At 41.3% G+C, this 21,778-nt stretch overlaps 1 long non-coding RNA gene across 2 annotated transcripts in view; it reads left to right on the top strand.

Annotated features, from left to right (window-relative positions):
• LOC102163133 overlaps nucleotides 542-21,778 on the top strand; it is a 41,909-nt gene continuing 20,672 nt past the window's right edge. For both annotated transcript variants that reach the window (XR_002338586.1, XR_002338585.1), the window contains exon 1: nucleotides 542-653. This is a non-coding gene — a long non-coding RNA (uncharacterized LOC102163133). The remainder of the gene's footprint in view (nucleotides 654-21,778) is intronic.

The raw sequence follows: 21,778 nt of genomic DNA, 5'->3' as shown, positions 1-21,778 counted from the left end.
AATATGCACTCCATCCTGCCCAGTGGAGGGGAGTGCAGATCTACTGATAAGACCAAGGGACTTAGTGGAGGTTAGATGGATGCTTACCATGTGTGACCAAGTGGGAGGAAACTGTGGTGAGACAGGGAAGGAGAGAAATAGCTCACTTCATGTCTGGTATGATGCTGTTGAATTTCCTTAGCAATGATTTCTCTGTTATGTGGGGGTTATGGGAGTTTGAGCTCACTTGATGTCTTTTGCAATGAAACGCCTTTTGGCTCAGATTAAGTTGTGATCTTTTCACTTTGGCACCTCCTCACCAGGGTCAGCATTGATAGTTCATTCCCAGCCACGGCTGCTGTCAGCTTTTGAGAGCTCAAGAGCTAGAATGCAAACCCAGGTTGCATTTAGGCATTTAGGGAGCTTGCCAAGTCCCATAAGGTAATGACAGCTAAGTCATAAGGCAGCACTTGACTCTCTCCCCAAGACCCACTTTATAACACTGTTGATGGCGGCTCTTACAAGTTAATTGGGTTCATTACAGCAGGAAAGGAATCCGAAAGAGAGATTGGGACAAAAATACCTCCACCAAAATGTTATAGTGCATTTAAATTGGAAGGAGGAGCTCTTGCCTGTTCCCCAGACACTGAGGAGAAAGGAGACAGACAGTTGAGGTAGGAATTCTCATACGCTATGCAGATTATTATGATTTAAAACCTCCTACGTAAACTGTGCTGCTGGGGAGCCTTGTTGTCTTTTTGAAATCCCAAATGCTTTGAAATCGGAAAATTCAAACTACTGGCCTAGGAAACCCTAGAGAACCAGCAGACCAGAAAAGGAAACCTGGCATAATAAGAATAAACAACGAATCTGCTTAAGATGGATGTGTATTGTCAAAAGAAAGGTCCAAGGCAGACAAGTTTCAATCTCTCCAGACGGTTTCCAATTTTTCTGCTTTGCTTTTTCCCTCTGACAGCTCCCTAGAGTCTTCTGATGTCTTTCTTGAATAATTCTGGTAGCTAAGCTCCCTTCGTTGTGGTTTTTAATGTCCCCCAATATGTCTTGGCCTCGTCTTTGTCTTCCCAAGGGGTTTTCCTAACACCCTTACCTGTGATCAGAATACTTAGACTTTTTAAAAAGACCTCGAAAAGTCCTAACTACATGCCTTTAAAAATTCTTTTTGTTTTGCTTTCTTTTGCTTGTTCTAGTTTTTAAGAGAGGCAAAGTATTGCATAAAGTATTACTCCCCTGACCCAGCTTCTGACAGCAGGGACTCTCGGAAGGGCTTGGAAGACAGACGGGGCTGGTGTCACCAGCTCTGAGGCTCTGGGCTTCCATTTTCTCATTTGCAAGATCAGAACAGTCGTATCACATTAGTCATGTGATAATTGAATTATATAATGCCTAATACATGTTATCTATTCAATATTTTTAATACACATTTTTTTCTTGTAAAGAAGAAACTGAGGGAAGTGATTTTTAAAATATCTATAGAATTCTCTCCTCTAAGCTTTATTTCTCAGCAGTATGACATAAGACCAGGAAAAAAGTTATATTTGACTGAGTCTTGTATGGAACACAAGACATCCAATTGTTCATTTAGTTATTCACTCATTCATTAAGCAATGAGCATAGATTGGGCTACTTCTGTGTCAGAAACTGCTTAGTTGTCCCACCATACCTGGTCTTCTCTCCTTCCTATTCGTAAGAAAACTCTTTGGATTTTCCAAAGGTCACAAGCCTCTAGTTGGCTAATGTAAGCAGCACTTGGGTCACTTCCTTAGAAAAGAAGCTTCTTGCCCTCCACCTTCTTTCTCCCTATCTAGGGCAGAGGGACCCAGGTGTGATTCGAGGGAGCTACTGTCAACCTTTTGGATGGTGATCCTGAGGCTAGCAGGGCAACAGAGTAGAAGGAGCCTGGGCCCCCCTGTGTGACCTTGTGGGGTGTAGAGCCATCCTTGCCCTGCACACCAACATGCTGGAAATTGCTCCAGGAGAGGGGACAAAATTTCTTTCCTGTGCGGGCAGCTGTGCTTTGGGGAGCTGCTCTGTATCCTAATGAGTAGACCAACTTTGACAGATATGAAGGATGGAAATACATGTAAATTAATTAAAACATTTTCTTAGGGATGAAATAATTCTACCTTGCACTTTGACAGCATTAGGTTTTGTTCAAGCCCTTTTCTCTCCCTATGATGTCCCTCATCCGTGGCTAGAAATTCTATTTTTTCCTTCAAGCATTTGCTCAAATACCACTTTCTTAGTAGCTCTTGACAGTTTTGCCTCTTCTCCTGAGCTGGTCCTATCTATACCTGCTGTACTGTTCCAGGTAAGATTAATCTCACCTTTGTGCTTCTCTCACTATATATATATATAGTCAAATAAAATAACCATGTGCAAGTTTCTATATTTCACTAGAGACTTCAGAAAAATGACTCTCTCAATCCAATTTTTCTTTTTGACACCTAGAGCAATGCCTTCAATAATCCAATAAATGTTTGCAGCATAGTCATTGAATATAAGCCTTACTCTTTGTGTCTTTATCAGGCTAATAGAATAAATGTTTTCCATATTGAATCTGCAGAAAATGCTCATATTCTTTCCTATTTATCTAATGGAAAAGTAATTGTTTCAAAAACAGCAAGAGGATATCTTCTGTCTTATTTCCAATTAAAGAGTAGTAGCCTGCCTTGAAAACATTTTCCAGAAAAGCTGACTCTTGCTGGAATAAGATAATTATGATAGTTATAACCTGTTAAAAGAAATGTCAGCTGCTCCTGTTTTATTCTTCACAGAATAGAGCTGTGGCCTGTTTCAGGATGATATTTTTCAGGACCCGGTATATAGTTTTACTTCTGTACATGAATCTTTCATCCTTTCACTGACATTTATTCTTTTCATGCAATTATCCTGAAAAGGAAACTCTGGCGGGGCAAATGGGTTGTTGTCTGCCTCTGAAGAGACATTCATATCTCGCCGCTGAGCTTTCAAGTTCTGTGATCAGGAACCCTCAGGCCCATTTTTAAGGGGGTTTCAGGCTGGTTGAGCTTCCCTGTCTCTCAAAATGTCCAAAATGAGATTACATGATGGACAAGATCAATTTACTGGAAGGTACTTAGGCAATAAATCTGGAGCTCTCTGTCCAGTCCCTGTTTCTTTCAAGCTTTGTGACGGAAAATTAAGCCGCAAGAGCTTTGACAAATTGGATATTACTCCATCTAATTGTGTATGTTTAAGCTTATCACACTGAATCGCAGCATTGTAACCGACTATTATGGCAGCAAGGCCTTTGTTTAATCTGCGCAGCGCCCTTCAACAGCGATTTATCACCCAACTGAAATGTCATATTAAGGTCATGGAAACTTGAAGACTAAAAAGAAAGAGCATTAAAGTCAGCTGATAAGTACAGGAAAAGAGCATGTGGTGCCAGGGGAATCTCTGAGAGCTTTGCTTTGTTAGAAGCTGGTAGAACTGATGGGGACTTGGGCTTAGCTTTCAGTGGAGATCAGATAACGTGGTCTGTCACTGGATTCAGAAGGAAGCCGGTCTGTGAGCTTCTCAATGGGCACACGCCTATGGGTAGGTCACTCCTGCCCACAGAATACATGACATGGGTGCTTCATCCTAGAGACGTCTGTGTCTCTGCAGATACCACTTACATGATTTCTATTTGAATTAGTCTTTGCATTTTTTCCTTTGATGTTTCTTTTAAGAAGAAAGTGATTATGATCGGGTCCCGAAGACAAGATGAAATAATGCCGAGTTACACAATATTTATGGAAAGGAACAATCTGAATCACTTGCTTGCAAGAGAATTTTGGTTTCCTAGAACACGTGCCCAATTGAATGTTACAGAACAAAAAGAAAATGAAAATATTTTTTCATTTTTATTTTTAATACCCAAGGGGGTATTATGCCCTTTTCATGTCTGATAAGTCCTCCTAGGCATCTCGAAACCATACTTGTGGGAGTTCTCATTGTAGCTCAGCAGGTTAAGAACCCAACTAGTATCCATGAGGATGCTGGTGCAATCCCTGGCCTCGCTCAGTGGGTTAAGGATCTGGCATTGCCACAAGCTGCAGTGTAGGTCTCAGATGTAGCTCAAACCCCATGTTGCTGTGGCAGTGGTATAGGCCGGCAGCTGTAGCTCCAATTCAACCCCTAGCCTGGGAATTTCTGTATGGTGAAGGTGTGGCCCTAAAAAGAAAAAAAAAAAAAAAAAAAAAAAAGAATGGACATTCTCTCATGGCTAATTATTTATATTGATTATGTGTTGAAATGACAATATTTTGGGCTGAGCTGAATAAGTGTATTATGAAAATCAGTTTCACCCATTTCTTTTCATGCCTTTTAGTGTGACTACCAGAAAACTGAAAATTACCTATAAGGCTTGCATTGTATTTCTATGGGACAGTGTAGACCAATGAAGTCATCTACATTGATGTTATAATTGCCTTGGACCAGAGATGATCCTGTAACGCAGAGGTGAAACACTTCCTAACCCAGCCTCAACCCCTGAATAAGGCTGTGTCCCAGAGCTTTGAGCTCTTAAAGAGCTGGAGTTGTTATGATACCAAATAGAAAATAATAACATCAATAGTATACTTGACAAACAAAGGGTTACTTCTAGAAGGATAGGGATTGGCATTATTTAGCTTGAAGGAGAGAATGACAAAGCCCAATTTAGTCAGCGTCTTTGGGGACATAATGAGACAAGCCAAGATTGCAGTGTGAAGGTTGGAGGTTAACTTAAATGATTTCTTAAGAGTCAGGGTTGTTTAACACTTGAGACAGGTTGTGACTCTTCTTTTTCTGGAGGGCAACGGTAATAAGGTAGGGCCTCCTCTGAAGTCCTAGATAAGTATAAGATTGTAAAAAACATTTTGAGATAGCAACCCCAATATCAGTACTTATTCAGATACTTGGAGTGCTTCTGAAAGTCGGTGACAAGACAGGACAAGATTACCAGTCCTTTCAAGCGTGGTGAGCCTCGAATCGGAGCCATTTTTAATTTCTCTTTTCAGATGTTAATAAAATTCACTTTGGAATGCATTGTTCTGAGACAACTCATCATTCTCTTGAATAACTTGTGTTTAAAATGCATCAAAATACTATATCTGAAACTGGATTGAAATCTCCTCAAGATTTGAAACAGTGTATTGTATTTCCTTTTAATTATTATATGCCTTTGTTGGCATATAACTATATTGTGTTTATTAATATTAATAAATGTGTCTGTATATGCTGTAGGACATAGTACCCATTCAAAACTATTTAATGATGAATAGATATATATTGTACAATAATTAAAAAACAAGAACAATATCCATTCTTCCACAGTTTAGGTGGAGAGAAGATCTAGAAATCCCCAGATCTCTGACATCCAGTACATTTATAGAGTAAAACCTTGATGAGCCAGCACTGGACCTAACTGTAGTGGAGTTTAGATTTTTCACCAGTGAGAGATAATATTAGACCAGTTTATTGTTTTAGTAAGTTATCAACAATTTTTCTTAAAATATTGATGGTTTAAAATCCTTTGCAAGATAACTTCTTTTGTTAGTAAGGCTTAAAACAAGTAGGCAAAAGAATGGTCACTACATATATTAATATGAGAAAATCAAATGAAATCACAAAGCTCTTAAAAAAAGGCGTTCTACTGAAATAGAAGTCCCTGATCAAGTTAAAAGCCTGGTTTATAACTTGTGATGCATTACCTCAAATCTACATCCGAAATAATTTCTTGACCAGAAGACTCTGGGTTTTTTATTTTAGACAAATATTTCTGACCTCCATTCTTACAGAGTTTAGTCAGCTCGTGTTAGGATATCTTTGGTGGACCACAGATTTATTTTCCCAATGTTTATATCCATGCATCCATTTTTAAATGGAAACATCTGAGTTTTCAGTGGCTATGAGCCAATCTTGAGTGAGGAAGTACTATTTATACAACACATGGTACCATATCTGGGTGTGGCCAAAATAATTGCATGTCCATATGCATCTCAAGTTTCTGCCACATTGAGAGATTAATAGTAGAGTTCATCACTTCTCAGAATGTCTTTGGGCTTACTCTCACTCTGTTGTAGAGGAAAGGTGATTTTAATTTGGTTTTCCTGTAAAGAACCTATTGTTTCTTCTTCCTAAATTATCAACTTCACCTTCAAACATTGTAAACAATGCCGACATGAGTTAATTTCCAGATATTTATACTACCTTTGGCAGGGCAGTCCCTTTCACTTCAGTGCCAATACATAAGTCTTTGGCCTTTTATAAAGGTAGCATGTTTTTCTTTGAAGTAGAGTTGCCCTAGCTATGTCAGAAAAACATGTGTTTCCATTCTTCCACCTGAGAGATATATGTCCTCACGGAAGAGGGTCCCAGAGTGAGTCAGTCAAGCTGTTGTTACTTTTTGGTGATGGTGATGATTTTTTGGGGGGTGGGGAGGGGGGTACCCCTGTCTGTATAGCAGATGAATTAACTCTTTACAGATATTGATACATTTCTTTGCCAGAGTGACAACACTGGCTTGAGTTGTGAGGTTTACATCTATGGCTGGAAAATCATGTCGCTCCCATAAACAAACCATATGAAAAGATGAAAAAATAACATAAATGTTAGCAACTTTCCAACAGGTTCATGGAGTTGTCGCTTTAAATATTAGGAAAACATACTTAAACTGGAATATATTATACCCAGTGAAAATTAAGTGAGTATCGCATGCTTTCTTGGAGGATGCCAATGATATTTCTAAATATCCTAAAAAGAAAGAAAGAAAGAAAGAAAGAAAAAGAAACTTCCCTGTCCCACCCCCACCTTCCTTTGAATGGGCAGTGTCACTTGGGCCAGGCAATTTAGGTCTTAGTACTTTTATCAGCATGAGAGGTCCCAGCCTAAAGCAGGGAACTTGGTTTTTTTCCTTTTATTTGTTTTCTTTTCAAGATATCGACGATACAGCCCTATCAATGTACAGTTTAGTGAGATGGATGGCACTTCCCTGGCTGGCAATTCAGGGGAGTCTGACCCTGCTTGTTTACATGAACACGTTTTAGAACCGCCAGCCAGCTTCCAGCCGCGCTGCCCGCTGCCCAGCACTGAGGGGAAAAGCCATCAGCAGGCCGACAGGTCCATGATAAACTCACCCCCATTTGGCAAGCAAGGAAGCAGGATGATAAGGGCTCTGATTTATGTTTTATCTGTCACTAAGTTTTCAGTCAAGTCGGGCAACCAGCCTGAACTGACTGGGTTCTGTTATCACCTCAGATGCCACAGATTTCTTAAATGAGGCAGAGTCTTGGGCGGCTTTTAAAAAGAATTTTGTTTCACCTCTTTGGAGAAGCTTAGCGTTGCTGCATTTAAACACCCCTATCTGCCTCCCTAAACTTTGAAGCTATAAACTAGCCTGGGGGGTGAGGGTGGGGCTCTTTTGCAGGACTAATTCTTAACTGCCTAGATCACCTACGTGTAACTAAGGCACTCTTGGAAGCACAAAACCAGTCTCCATTATGCCTGAGGTTTAAAAAAAAAAAAAAAAAGTGTTAATAAGAAGATTGCATGTACCTTTCTGTTCCAATTTACCTAAAAAGAAAAATTTCTACTGATACTGCGAGTTCAGATCCTGAATAAAATATAGGTTGGCTTCAGAGAATGAAAATTAACTCAAAGAAGATAATCGATCTTCAAGGAGAAAACGTGTCAGTGGATACAATTAGGAAGCAAAAATCTCCTGTTCCTTTGTGATGGATGCTGCAGGATGGCTATGGGGGTCAATGGGAGATTAGCCTACATAAAAGCGCTAGAGGGTCCTTATCTAGTGACTAACACAGTCAGTAAATGAAAGCCCTCCTTACCCTTCCCCAACCTATTTCCAGTTGTTTTCCCCCAAGTTTAAATTGGCTTGTCGTTTTACAAGGATGGATGGGTATTATTTTTAAGCTTTTATTTTACAATGGAAGAATGTGGGTGTTTCAGAGTGAAATTTTCCCATGGAGAAGGGGATAGCAATGAATTATAAACAATGTGAACCCTCCCAAGCTTTTTACACACACACATACATAACATAGACACACAAATATATGTGTATCTCTCTCTCTATATATATATATATAGATACACAGACACACACGCATATGTGCTTATGCTCTAATATCTTCTCTACCAGTGGTGTTTTCTTTCCAAACATCATAGAAAGAGAAGTGGGGGTGGGAAGCCATTGGAAACTGTCTTCTACAATGGTAGTCTCTCTCCTGTATTCTCAATTGTTTAATCTCTTCGGTACTTGACATGGACTCAGAGAAACCCTTGACATATTGTCCCTGAGGAATATCCTTCAGTGACACCTCTGCCCCTTTCTTCCTCCAGGATAAACTCCAAACTTCTTAGCCTGAAAACTACTGTTTCCCTATCTGGTTACCTGAGGTCCCCTCCATAGTCCATGCTTTGACCCTTTATTAATTTTACCTTCTCTAGGAGATCAAGGATTTTTAAAATGAACCATGTTGATCACTGCTGTTTCCCCCAACACCTATAACTATTCCTAGAACACCCTTAGTAAGTGACCAATAACTATTTGTTTTCCTTAGTCTAGAAAAATTCTCCTTTCTTCCTCAGACTGAATTTTACTTGTATTTCAACTTTTGGGTGACTTGAGGGAAGTGTTCTATCTCCCCGTCTGGATCCAGGAAACACACCACTTTCATGCCTCTTAGAGCACCCACTGAACCCCTTCAGCATTTTATACACTGCATTTTTTTTCAAAACAAAAACTGTTGGAAGTTCTCTCCCGGTGGAGCAGGTTAAAGGATCTGGCACTGTCACTGTAGTGACTTGGGTTGATGCTATGCCATGGATTTGATCCTTGGCCCATGAATTTCCAAATGCCACAGGCACAGCCAAAAACAAAAAAAAACTAACTTTTTATTGAAGTATAGTTGATTTACAATGTTGGGTTAGTTTCAGGTGTACAGCAAAGTGATTTAGTTGTATATATTTCCTTTCAGATCCTTTTCCACTATAGGTTAGTATAAGATGTTGAGTATAGTGTCTTGTGCCATGCAGTAGGTTCTTGTTGTTTATACATTTTACATGTAATAGTGTGTATCTGTTAATCCACACTGCATTTTTTTCTTTTTTGTAGGGCCAAACCTGCAGCATATGGAAGTTCTGAATTGGAGCTACAGCTACCGGCCTATGCCACAGCCACAGCAAAGTGGGATCCGAGCTGCATCTGCAACTTATGCTGCAGCTCACACAATGCTGGGTTCTTAACCCACTGAGCAATGCCAGGGATCAAACCCACATCCTCATGGATAACTTCAGGTTCTTAACCCACTGAACCCCGACCACGAGAACTCCCTACTTTGCATTTTAATAGTTTGCATCCATCAGCAGACAGAAAGCCCCACCCATCCACTGGGGTGGGGGTTGGGGGTGGAGGGGCCATTCTCCAATTCTGTTTGCCCTGTGTCTGTGTCTACTTGAATACTGATGAGTCTAATTAGTGCCCAAGACCTCTCCATACCCAGCGATCTTAGTGCTCTGTCCCCTACTCAGCCTTTCAGATGCCTCTACTTCTCTCCCTCTCCCCTACCCTAATCTGGTTGCATCCTCCTGTCTCTCCACACGTGCTGTGCAGGTCTTAACTCCTCATGCTCTGTTCCTTCTGCTTGGTTACCCTTCCTTCAGACTTGCTCTGCCTGGAACACTTTCACTGTCTTCACTTTATACCCGCCTCAGCTCACCCTACCTAAACCTGCCCCCCCCCACCCCAGCTTCCCCTGCTCCCAATCCCCTCCACCCAACACACAATAGGATATAGAGACTTGTAGGTTCATTGCTGTAGGTCTCCTGCTGGAAAGTAAGTTTCACACAAGCAAGGTTCTTTGTTTTATTCATTAAAACGCCTGGGACACAGCAAGCAATCAATAAATGCTTGAATAAATACATACTGATAGTATATATGCACACATAGACATTTATATGTACACATAAATATACATTCACTGTTACAATGAAATCTATTACATTGTTGAGTAGCATTGTTATCTACCTTAACACATGTCCTTTCTTCCCCTTAATAAAAGCCATAAAGAGGTTTTCATGGCTTCTTTTGAAAGGCCGATATACAACTTAATGGAAACACAGCCCCCTTCTTAACATGACACTTAAATTTTCCTTTTAAATGGAATTATTTGCCTTAATAAAGCATACTTTCTTTAGCTCCAACTTCTCACAAAATTGCAATGCTGCCTTAGAAGCCAGTTTTCAGCCCCCTTCGAAACCACGGTTAACTTTAAATCGGTCTTCTCCACTTTTGATGCCTTCAATAAAAACCATGTTGTAAACTCTTAAATGACTCAGTGTGTTTACATGACACATTGGTGGACTGAGAGAAAAATGCCAGAGCTGGGTCTGGGCTTCTGAAGCTTCCTCTTGCTATACAATGAACTGTAAAAGGGTTCGTATTCCCTATAAAGTATTTTCACTTTATTTATTTATCCACTTCTTACCACAAATAGTTTTTTAACCACTAACAAGCACAACATGAAAATATTTGTTCTTGCTTTTTTGTCACTGTGCTGGCATATCCCCAATGGCGCTGGACATGGAAAATATGTCACTGCAAGTCCCAAGTGCATTTATTATTCTCTGCATAGCCCTGTCATTAGAGAGCAGAGAGAGCCAAACTTTACTGAAACATGGCAATTTTATCTTTTGCTTGAGTTTAGATGTGGCTTGTAGAACATTAGATTTAGGAAATAAGGTCATTGGTTTGCTTTTGTTAATGTTTTTTGCCTTTTTTTTTTTTTTTAATCTTTTTAGGGTTGCACCTGCAGCATATGGAAGTTCCCAGGCTGGGAGTCGAATTGGAGCTGCAGCTGCCAGCCTACAGCACAGCCACAGCAACACCAGATCTGAACCACATCTATGACCTACAATGCAGCTCACAGCAATGCCAGATGCTTAACCCACTGATCGAGGCCAGAGATCAAACCTGCATCTTCATGGATACTAGTTGGATTCATTTCTGCTGAGCCACAATGGGAAATTGCTTTCGTTATTTTTGATTTTCCATTTTCTTTAGGTCTGGCTGTGTGCCTTTCCTAATTTTCCTTCTTTCCTTCCTTTTTATTTTTTTGCAATTTTTTCAGTTATTTAACTAACTGAAAATTATCTTCCTCATTTTGTATTTACTTTGTATCTATTTACATTTGTATTAGTATAAGACTAATGCCCTTACCCAGTTCCATTTTCCTTGCTCAAAGACATCACATCCCCATGGGATTGTCTTAGGGATAACTGTGGTCTTCTGGATTGGTGTCCACTTGGTAGCAAATGAGTCAGTTGGCAGGGACTTACTCCTTGTTAGTTATAAGATGTGTACAAATGGTATACATAGTTGATTTGTATTCTTACCTTACTGTTTACAATGTATAAGATAAGTTTTGCATGTACTCTGCTAAAGAGAGATTTGCAAAAAGTGTCTTAATTATTTTGAAAATATTTTCTGTGTCTTAAACATACTCTACTGAGAAACAGGCTGTCTGTGCCTTACAAACAACTGAGCAATCGCTCTTGTGGATGGGACATGGTCAAATGCAGGCTCCATCAAATGTTTTCATTATGTTCAACATTAACTGATTATTTTCTGTGCATATTAGGCAAAGGCTTGGTGTTAACGTCATATTTGAACAGCATTGAGGTGTTTTGTACATTGCATTTAATCTCTACCATCCTGTGAAGTTAAGTATCTTTTTGAAAAACAACTTTTTAAAGTAACCTTACTCAGAATCACTCATTTTGTTAATTGGAAGAGTTGTAACATTTTACTCTATACTGATATACTCGCATTTATGAATTTAGTAATAAATTAAATGTTACCTAGCTGATAATACTACATTCACAGACACAAGACTGGTATACTTTTAAAGTGATGAGGGTAGGTTATAGGAAACCTTATAGGTTGGGGTGCATCCAGCATGGCCAAGCTGTGATAGAAGAAGACTGAGTAAGCTTGGGACTTGAGGACCAGGTAGAGACTGAAGACTAAGAATGTGAAAGGCAGGAGTTCCCATCATGGCTCAGCGGCAATGAACCTGACTAGTGTGCATGAGGATGTGGGTTTGATCCCTGGCCTTGCTCAGTGGGTTAAGGATCCAGCATTGCTGTGAGCTGTGGTGTAGGTGGCAGCTCAGATCTGGCATTGCTATGGCTGTGGAGTAGGCTGGTGGCTACAGCTCTGATTCGACCCCAGCCTAGGAACTTCCATATGCCAAAGGTGTGGCCCTTAAAAAAAAAAATGCTAAACAGTGAAATAAGGAATCTAATTCCTCAGGTGCAGTTTACAATGAGGAGTATCCTGTCTTTATAATAAAACATAAAGACGGATAGTGGGTTAAAGTGTCCCTCAACCTGAACTTCAATGTATCTAGCCCTTGAGGCCTTTTTTCCATTCAGCTGCATATGACCTCACCTAGTATCTCATTGGAAGGACATCATAGAGCTGATCTTGGGCCATGCACAGATGGGCAAGTATTTAGGAGAAATGGGTTAGGGTTTTCTGTACTCTTAGATTGTGTGACTTGGAAAGGGAGTGGGAGAGGTGCCAGGTTGGGGGAAACTGATGGAGTCAGAGCTTAGCCAGAGTGGACCATCAGGCACTTTTTGTCACCAGCACCTGGAAGCTCCATTCAAGTCCCAAGATCATCTGAAAGCACCTTTCAGATGCACAGTGGACATCTGTTCCTTGTAGGAGTGACAGCTGTCCTCTCTGTTACTCCTCTTTGAACTTTAGATGGTTTAGCTCAAATGTTATAAGGAAAAAATGACCCATTGTAGCACAAAGACTTTTTCTGCTCTTAAAAAATTCACACCCACTGACAGTTATGCCTAAGCTATAAGCTGTCAATGACACAGAGTGAACCTGCAGTTAAAAATGACTCAGTGGGACAAGGATCCTGTGTTGCTATGGCTGTGACTCTGGTTGCTTTTATGGTGAGGGTTCAATCCCCGGCTTGGAGATTGAAAAGAAAATTATTCTGTAACTTTAAAATAGTCAGATAGCCCAGCAGACACATATTGTGAAACATACATTCATTACCACTTTTATTATTATTATTATTATTATTATTTTGGCTGCACCCGCAACATATGGAAGTGACCTACTCCACAGCTGTGGCAATGCCAAATCTTTAACCCACTGCACCAGAGTGGAAACTCTATTACCACTTATTCTTTTTTTTTTTTCTTTTTTCTTTTTGTCTTTTTAAGGCCGCATCCAAGGCATATGGAGGTTCTAAGGCTAGGGGTCGAATCGGAGCCGTAGCTGCTGACCTACGCCAGAGCCACAGCAATGCAGGATCCTAGACGCGTCTGTGACCTACACCAGAGCTCATGGCCACGCCAGATCCTTAACCCACTGAGTGAGGCCAGGGATCAAACCCGCAACCTCATGGTTCCTAGTCAGATCTGTTTCCACTGCACCACAATGGGAACTCCTATTACCACTTTGTTGTGAAGCATTTCACAGCAAAGCAAGATTTTTGCTTTAGTCATTGAGATAAACTAAAGCTGGATAACTCTTCGTAATTCCTGAATATAAATTATGAAGGCTCTAAAGAGAATCTTAAGTTTAAAGAAAATAATATTAAATGTACTATACTGCATTTTTTTGCCACATATATATACAGCAAATGGTGCAGTTTGCCAGTTATATAGTTTGTCTCAAGTGGATACTAAAAAAACCCACAGAATACTGCCAAGAAACATTTATTAATTTTTAGGATTCTAGGCATGAAGCAGCCATCAAATAAAGATAATATGCTAATGCAAGTGTCAAAATGATACATGAAATCAATATCATAATATGGGCAGACAGCAGTCATCACTGATGCTGACAATCTTGTGACTCTCTCTCTCTAGCAGACTGTGTCCTTCAGGGAACAGAGTTTGACACTCAGAGCCAGTCCATCCCAGGACAACCCCAGAGCATCACACAGCTATTGTTTTAGTAGAAACGTAGCCAGCAATGTCTCCTGAAGTATTTTTGAATCTACAATAAGTTGTGTTCTCACATCCTCATTTCTGAGTTTTGTCTAAGAATATCACTGCCTTGGGTTTGGGAGAGAGATTTTCGAACGAGTTGTTGCACATGTAGATGCCTCCCCATCAAAACCTTAACAGTTTTTCCATCAACTTTATTTTTAAAGGAAACAGTTTAGAAATAGCCATGTGTTCAGCCGTTGCCAAGGATATTAGTGAGAAAATACCTAAAATATGTACAGCTTATGTCATACAATTGCCTAATAAATTAGTACAAAAAAAGCGCAAAACTTCAAGAATACTTAATGATGACGGGATATTTTATCACACTGTAGCAGTGTAAAAATAGTCTGGAAATCTTGCCAGAAAATTTTAGGGACAATATTCAACAGTTCATTTCACATGCTGTACAATACGGGCATCCAGATGTAGAAAACCTACCCAGATGTCCAGACTGGAGACACTCTGGGTCATCACTGAGACCCTGCCTACCAATTTTTAACTAGTTTTCACATACACAAGGTACAAACACTCCTACCATGTGTCCTGTGTACTCCTCCCTGAATTTCAATAATGACCAATATTTTGCAACACTTCCTTTTCCTTTAGCAACCTCTAAAATTTTTAGAATAATAATAATAATAATAAAAATCCACAGACATCATGTCATTTCACCTGTAAATGCTGTCAGCATGCAACTTTAACTTTGATGGGCTTTTTAAAAATTAACTGCCATTCTCCCACACCAAAAAATTAACAATTGCTAAATATCATCTATATTCATACTCCCAGTCTATAGTCTAATTACCCTGAGGGTTTTGAGAAGGCTTTTCTATGGCTGGTTAGTTTGAATAAGGATCCAAATAAGGTCAATAAAGACAAATACTACATGGTATCACGGACACGTGGAATCCTAAAAAAAAAAAGAGAGAGAGAAAGTCAAACTCACAGAAACGGAGTGGAAAAGGGGTTGCCAGGGGCTGGGGCTGGGGGAAATCGGGAGAGGTTGGTAAAAGGGTAGAAACTTTTAGTTATAAGCTGAATGAGGTCTGAGGATCTAATGTAGAACGAGGTGACGATAGTTGACACCACTGCTGTATAATTGGAATTTGCTAGGAAGGTAGGACTTAACTGTTCCCCCCAAATATATGTATGGTGAGGGATTAAGTGTTATTACGTGAATGAGGAGAATCTTCTCATCATGTGTTCTGTATATCAAATCACAATGTATCCTCTAAATGTCTCACAATTTTGTCAATGTCACCTCAATAAAGCTGAAAAAAATAAGACCAATACACAACCTTTGTTGTTAGTCTAAGTCTCTCTTATTCTGTGACAGTTCTCCAATCCACTCTGCACCATTGATTTGATGGAGGGACTGGAAATAATTTTTAAAAAATCATTAAAAATAAGAAAATATAATTGATTAAAAATGTTATCCCTTTTTTGTTAAAAAGGTCAAGCTTGTATTATTCTTCCCTTTTACTTTTATTTACATTTATGTTCAAGGTCTGGATTTGGCCAGTTGCCTGATCTGCTGTCATCTCCATTCTTTCACTTTTTCCTGTGAACTGGAATTTAGACCCAGAGGACTGACGGCCTTTATTTATTCATGGGTGATACCCAGTGCTTCCTTCAGCCAGTCTCGAGGCACCCATGTGGTTGCCGTGCTCTTAGTGTGGCTAAGATGGATCCGTGGGATCAGGTGGGGTCAGCCTGACTCTCCTTTATAACAATCCCCATCACTTCACTTTTTTTTTTTTTTTGGTCATTTTAGGGCCATATCCGTGGTGTATGGAGGTGCCCAGGCTAGGGACTGAATCAGAGCTGTAGCTGCCAGCCTACACCTGCATACATACAGGCACAGCAATGCTGGATCCTTAACCCACTGAGCAAAGCAAGGAATAGAACCTGCATCCTCAGATTCATCTCTGCTGAGCCATGACAGGAACTTCCACTTCACTTTTTTTAAACCTTGGTTGACAACTCTTGTATAGATTCAGTATTTCACTGCAGTTGGCAAAATAACAAGTCCCTAATTTTGTTGCCTGTGGAATTCTTTTAAAAAGGGATTCTACGTTATCAATTATTTAGTTATCTTGAAACACGGGACACTTTCCATCTATTTAGTGAGGCTCAGAATAATGTGTTATCGCACTAGCAACCCCAAAGGTGTCCAGAGAGGCATTTTTTGGCATCATTTTTTTTTTTTGGTCTTTTTAGGGCCACATCCACAGCATATGGAAGTTCCCAGGCTAGGGGTCGAGGTGAAGCTATAGCTGCTGGCCTACACCACAGTCACAGAAACTTGGGATTCTTAACCCACTGAGCAAGGCCAGGGGTCAAACCCAGGTCCTCATGGATACTTCATCACCACTGAGCCACCAAGAGAACTCCCTTTTCAGCATCATTGTGAATGCACATATATGATGTATTTTAATCCATTGCAGTTACTATTTTCATACTAAAGCCATCACACTTAGGCCAGTGGGAGCCCCTTCAAGTTACCTCCTATGCCCTTTGACATGATCCAATTCCTCTTTGAGAGAATTCCTGCTTTCCCATGAGCTAAGACCTCCCAGGCACATCGTACACATTTGCTGGACCTAATGGCAATTATTTCTCTAAGACCCCTTGGTTCTTGTTAGTGGGAAATCTGACCACCAAAACTTGACTTTATAAGAAATACTGCCCTGGCGTCATGGGCATAAACATTGCACACAGTATCTTTTATTTTTTCAAAAATCCCAAAGTATTTGAAAAAGACTAGACATATAAAACCTTAAAGTGGGCCTTTCAAGGTTTAGCAAGCCAATCTATTACTTCTGTAATGATTTAAAAGTTTTATGTACACTTATAGATAGCATGTGTAAGTGTTTTCATTTATGCCTTCATAAATTTTATTTAAGAAATTTTTGGTTCTCTGAAATAGGAAACATGTACACCAATGTTCACTCGGCAGTTTCAGAATGTAAGCAAGATACAGCTTGAAGAATAATACATTTAATGAAACAATTATGTTTTCTATTTTCAATGATTTTTAAAACTTTATTTGTGGATCTGCTTTTCTTAAGCTAGTATTTCTATTTTGGAACATTCAGTACGAAAATCTGAAGTATAGATTTGAAGTAGGTGTTTAGCTATCATTTAGAAGCCGAGCAGGCCAAGAGCTCTCTTTTGTCCAAATGTCTTTCAAAACAGTGCAATCCCTCAATAGAAACTTCAGGGCTATTAGAAGCTGCCTAAATTTCTAAATTCTCTTCACTCTCCGAGGTGCAAAAGCATCACATAATCCTTTTTCTTCCTTCCTTTTTTTTTTTTTTCGGTCTTACTTATTTTGATTACTTGAGCTCCAGCAGGTATATTCAAAGACTTAACGTTACCTAGGCCCTTAGGCACCTGAGGCCAGTGTGGTGCTTATCAATGTTTTGGAATAAATGTACCAAAGAATCTCATGACCAAACCCAGAATTTGAGGCTACAGATGGGGGGGGGACTGAGGTGGAAGGTAGAAGTGGCTGTCTCCTCTGGTCCTCTCTCCGTTTGATTTTAGCTCTGGGGTACAATACAAGGTCTGGTCCAATACAAGTCTTGAAATTGGTCTAATTGGCTATGGGCTAACTTCCCTTCATCCCTATCCCTCTCCACCCCTACTTTTACTGCCCTTGACTCATATGGACCATTCATTTTTAGATTTTATGTGCAGCACTTTTCATTAGCAAATAGAGCCTCTTGTGACCTCCTGGAAAGACTTGTCAAATTAGAGGGGGTTTCTTGTTGCTTTTCTCTTATGAAATAAGAGCAAAGCTTATATAACACTTAAGTCTGTGGGCCAGACACAGTTCTTTTTTTTTTTGTCTTTTTGTCTTTTTTGTTGTTGTTGTTGCTATTTCTTGGGCCGCTCCCCCGGCATATGGAGGTTCCCAGGCTAGGGGTCCAATCGGAGCTGTAGCCACCGGCCTACGCCAGAGCCACAGCAACGCGGGATCCGAGCCGCATCTGCAACCTACACCACAGCTCACAGCAACGCCGGATCGTTAACCCACTGAGCAAGGGCAGGGACTGAACCTGCAACCTCATGGTTCCTAGTCGGATTCGTTAACCACTGCGCCACGACGGGAACTCCCAGACACAGTTCTAAGCATTTCACATAGTTCAGCCCACAGCAGCCCCATGACAAGGATACTGTTATCAGTCCCATTGTACAGATAAGAAAATAAGATGCCTAGAAGGGATCATGTAACTGGCGCAACATCACACAAACAAAGAAGGGCAGGGTTGTGTTTGGGGCCCAAGCCATGTGGCTCCCACTAGTCTCTGAGCCTCAGAGTTTGATCTAGAATTAGCTTCTGTGAGCTGGAGCCTCACAGAGTCAGAAGGACCTGGTCTTTGTCTTCAAAGCGTCTGGAACTGTGATAATAATATAAAGCCATTCTCGATTACTGTAATGGAGTGACTTTCTTTCTTTTCTTTCTTTCTTACTTTTTTTTTTTTTTTGTCTTTTTAGGGCCACACCTACAGCACATGGAAGTTCCCAGGCTAGAGGTCCAATTCGAGCTATAGCCACCAGCTTACACCACAGCCACAAGAACGCAGGATACAGCACAGTTCACTGCAATGCTGGATCCTTACCCGCTAAGCAAGGCCGGGAATCGAAGCCGCATCCTCATGGATACTAGTCAGGTTTGTTAACCGTTAGAGCCACAGGGGAACTCCTGGAGTGAATTTCTTGCTAAAGCAAACAAAGCAACCAATACATAGGTCTCTGGTAATTACAATTGAGACTTTAAACTGTCCGTGAAGGTAAAGAAAGTGGAGGATTATATTATTACCACTTTAGCTACTCTGTCCTGCGTCAGTTAAATTTTCTGGGCTATAATTCGAGAGGGAAGCTAAATAAATATTGAAAGGCGCAAAGCAAAGGCAGGGTATTCATATTAGAAAGTGTGGACTAGAAATGTGGCTCTATCACAGCGTGTAAAGAGATATTCGAGGTCAAGACCAGGAATCTGAGAGTGCCATGACCTACACAGAAAAGCTGTTCCCTCACCAGGACCTGGACTTCTACACATTACTTTCTGGAAGTTACTGAAGCCAAAACACAAAGCCTACTGGACCTGAAGCAATGGCGGGTGCGGGAACATTGCTGTATTTGCTGCAGCCGGTGCATCTGGTGGCAGATTGTCCTTGGGATCAGTGTGAAGTTGCCCCCACAGGCCTCTGGGTTGTGTGGCCCTGAAATGTCTGGCATTGACGAGGCAGAGACCACCACCCTCTAGCCAGGCCGGGGACCCAGGTCTCCGAAGGTGGAAGGTCAGAGCCTCACCTCACAACACCGCCTGAGGTCTGTTTCTTATTACCAAATAATTTCCAGAAGGAGAGCAGGCAGGAGCCTGACGTCCCAGGAGCGGCACCAGGGGATGGAGACTCCGAGGAGGAGAAGCGGGGTCTTCCATGCAGCGTCTTCTCGGAGACCGAGGCTGAGAGGGGTCGTGGGGTCAGGAGAAGGCGGCCCTCCCCCTGACCCCGCCCCAGGACAAATGTGGCTGTGGGAGTGACCAGGCCACTCCTCAGAGGACGACAGAAGCTTACGGGGAGGAGGAGATAGGATGAAATGAAGGCTCTGCCATCAGGAGGGCTGCCTGCCTCTCAGAAGCTGTGGGCGGCAGCCTCGGGCAGGCCGGTCCCCAAGAAGGGAGGTGCAAAGCACATCCACGGGCCCGAGGTGAAGGACCACCATTAAAAATAAATAAGAAACTCCAAACGTGTAAATCCGATATAAGCCAAACCATATGGCATAACATGAAAACGTTTTCTCCCTATACGTTTGGTCCCATGGTTTCCTACTCGATTTGATCCACAGGAAGGTATTAACACACCTTGGGCCCTGGAGCGTCTCCCCTGACCCATGGCGTTGATAACACAAGCAGCGCAGCGGTGCTGTGGGTGCAGCTCTACGTGTGAAGAGAGGGCTGTGTGTGGAAGGGCTGTAATCCCAGGATAACACCTCATACATTAGCGGCCTTCCACACTGAACAAAGCCATTTTTCAGACAAGTCATAAAGTAGCCCACGAAACAAGTGTTTCAGTGTTTGCTCCAAATGAGGCAGTGGCCCGGGGCCCACCTTCCCTGACATCATTGCTGACACGGCCAGCGAGGGTTTGGTATCTGATTAGGGCTCCCGCCACCGTGGTGCCAGACGCCCTCTTGAAGTGAGGTGACGGAGGGAAATTAATGTGTCAGAGTTAGCAGAAGGTGAGAGTGTCTGCTCCACGTTTCCTTTGGAGAGCTTCAGCCGGCTCGGCCTTTGATTCTTTCCAAGAGAATCTTTTGAAGCAATTTATGGAGTTTGGTAGTAGGTAAAGAAGAGCTTCCAGCAGGAAACTCAGCCAGCATCACAACTGAAGGTGACCTAAGGGATGCAGATATGAGGTGACTTTATGGATAAATGGGGTAAAATAGGTGACTTGCTGAAAGGATGCTCTGAGGTCCCCTGGGAAGTGAAAGCAGCTGTATCCCTTTATCCCTAAAGGATGAATTTTTCAGCTGGGCTGAGCCCTTGAGCCACCCCCTGGTTCTGGAGAATCATAACCTCTCTCACTGTCAATTTGTTTACCTTAACAATAAGGGGAAATGTTATATGCTTCACGGACTCATGGGAAAATTGGGTAGAAAATGCCAACATGTGCTTTGAGATTGTTTGATGAAAGGATGATGTATATATATATAGGTGTTATTTCTGTAATGTGTTCTTTTCTCCCCCTCCTCCTCCTGGCCTGTCAGCTGCTATATACATAAAACTTATCACAGCTCCCAACCCTCTTCATTTCTGCTTTCCCGGCCAATGTTTGGATCTATAGATGGAAGATTCTGCGGTGTACCTTTGCTTTATTCAATTGAAACAATGCACACAAAAGATTTCTGCGGACCTAAAGATCAGACAGAAATATCAGTTACTATTTTCTTTTTTAATTGAGAAAATATAACCCCAAAATTCATCCTTCTCATCAAAGTTGGACCTGAATCTTGGCTGTGGTACTCACAACTATGTAGAGCTTATGCACACACACACACACACACACACACACACACACGTGAGCAAATGCAGTCACACATATGCACACACAAACACAGACACGTGCCTCAACTTGGGGCCAGAAGAATGGATCTGAATCCTGCTTCCACTGCATTGCAGTTGTGTGACCTTGAATCAATGACTCAACACCTGTACCTCAGTCTCCTCCTCTGTGAGTCAGGAATAATGACAGTACCCGTCTCACTACCTCGCAAGGTTTTGTAAAGATGAAATCAACAAACTACTCCGAACAGTGCTTTGTGCATAGTAAACGTTGCATATTTATTTGCTGTTAATATTAAGGGGAGAAACTCGGCCCCGCTAAAAGAGATTTCTTTCTCAACAAGGCCTTTAATAAAATTTTCCATATATAAAGGGGAGAATGAAACATCTTACATGAATTAACAAAGATTTTAATGGGTCGGGCCATCTTAATACCACACATGGAAAGGCTGTGTCATTTTCGCAGCAAATGTCAGGCTTTCCTGGTTTACCCATTGGGAGAGTCAGCCCTGGGCTCCAGCAGTTTTCAGGAGAAATGCGAGACCACGGCCAGTAAACACTGTAAGTGCCTCAAGGTTCGTTTCAAGCTGTTCTCCTAAGAGTTTAATGGAGGCAATTATCTGCCTTCTCAGAAATCTGGGGGATTGAGAAGGGCCTCTCAATGTGAAAGGAAATAGGCTT

The sequence above is a fragment of the Sus scrofa genome, chromosome 14, assembly GCF_000003025.6.
Source record: "Sus scrofa isolate TJ Tabasco breed Duroc chromosome 14, Sscrofa11.1, whole genome shotgun sequence".
Classification (NCBI taxonomy): Eukaryota; Metazoa; Chordata; class Mammalia; order Artiodactyla; family Suidae; genus Sus; species Sus scrofa.
This window is presented reverse-complemented; position numbering and strand designations above follow the sequence as displayed.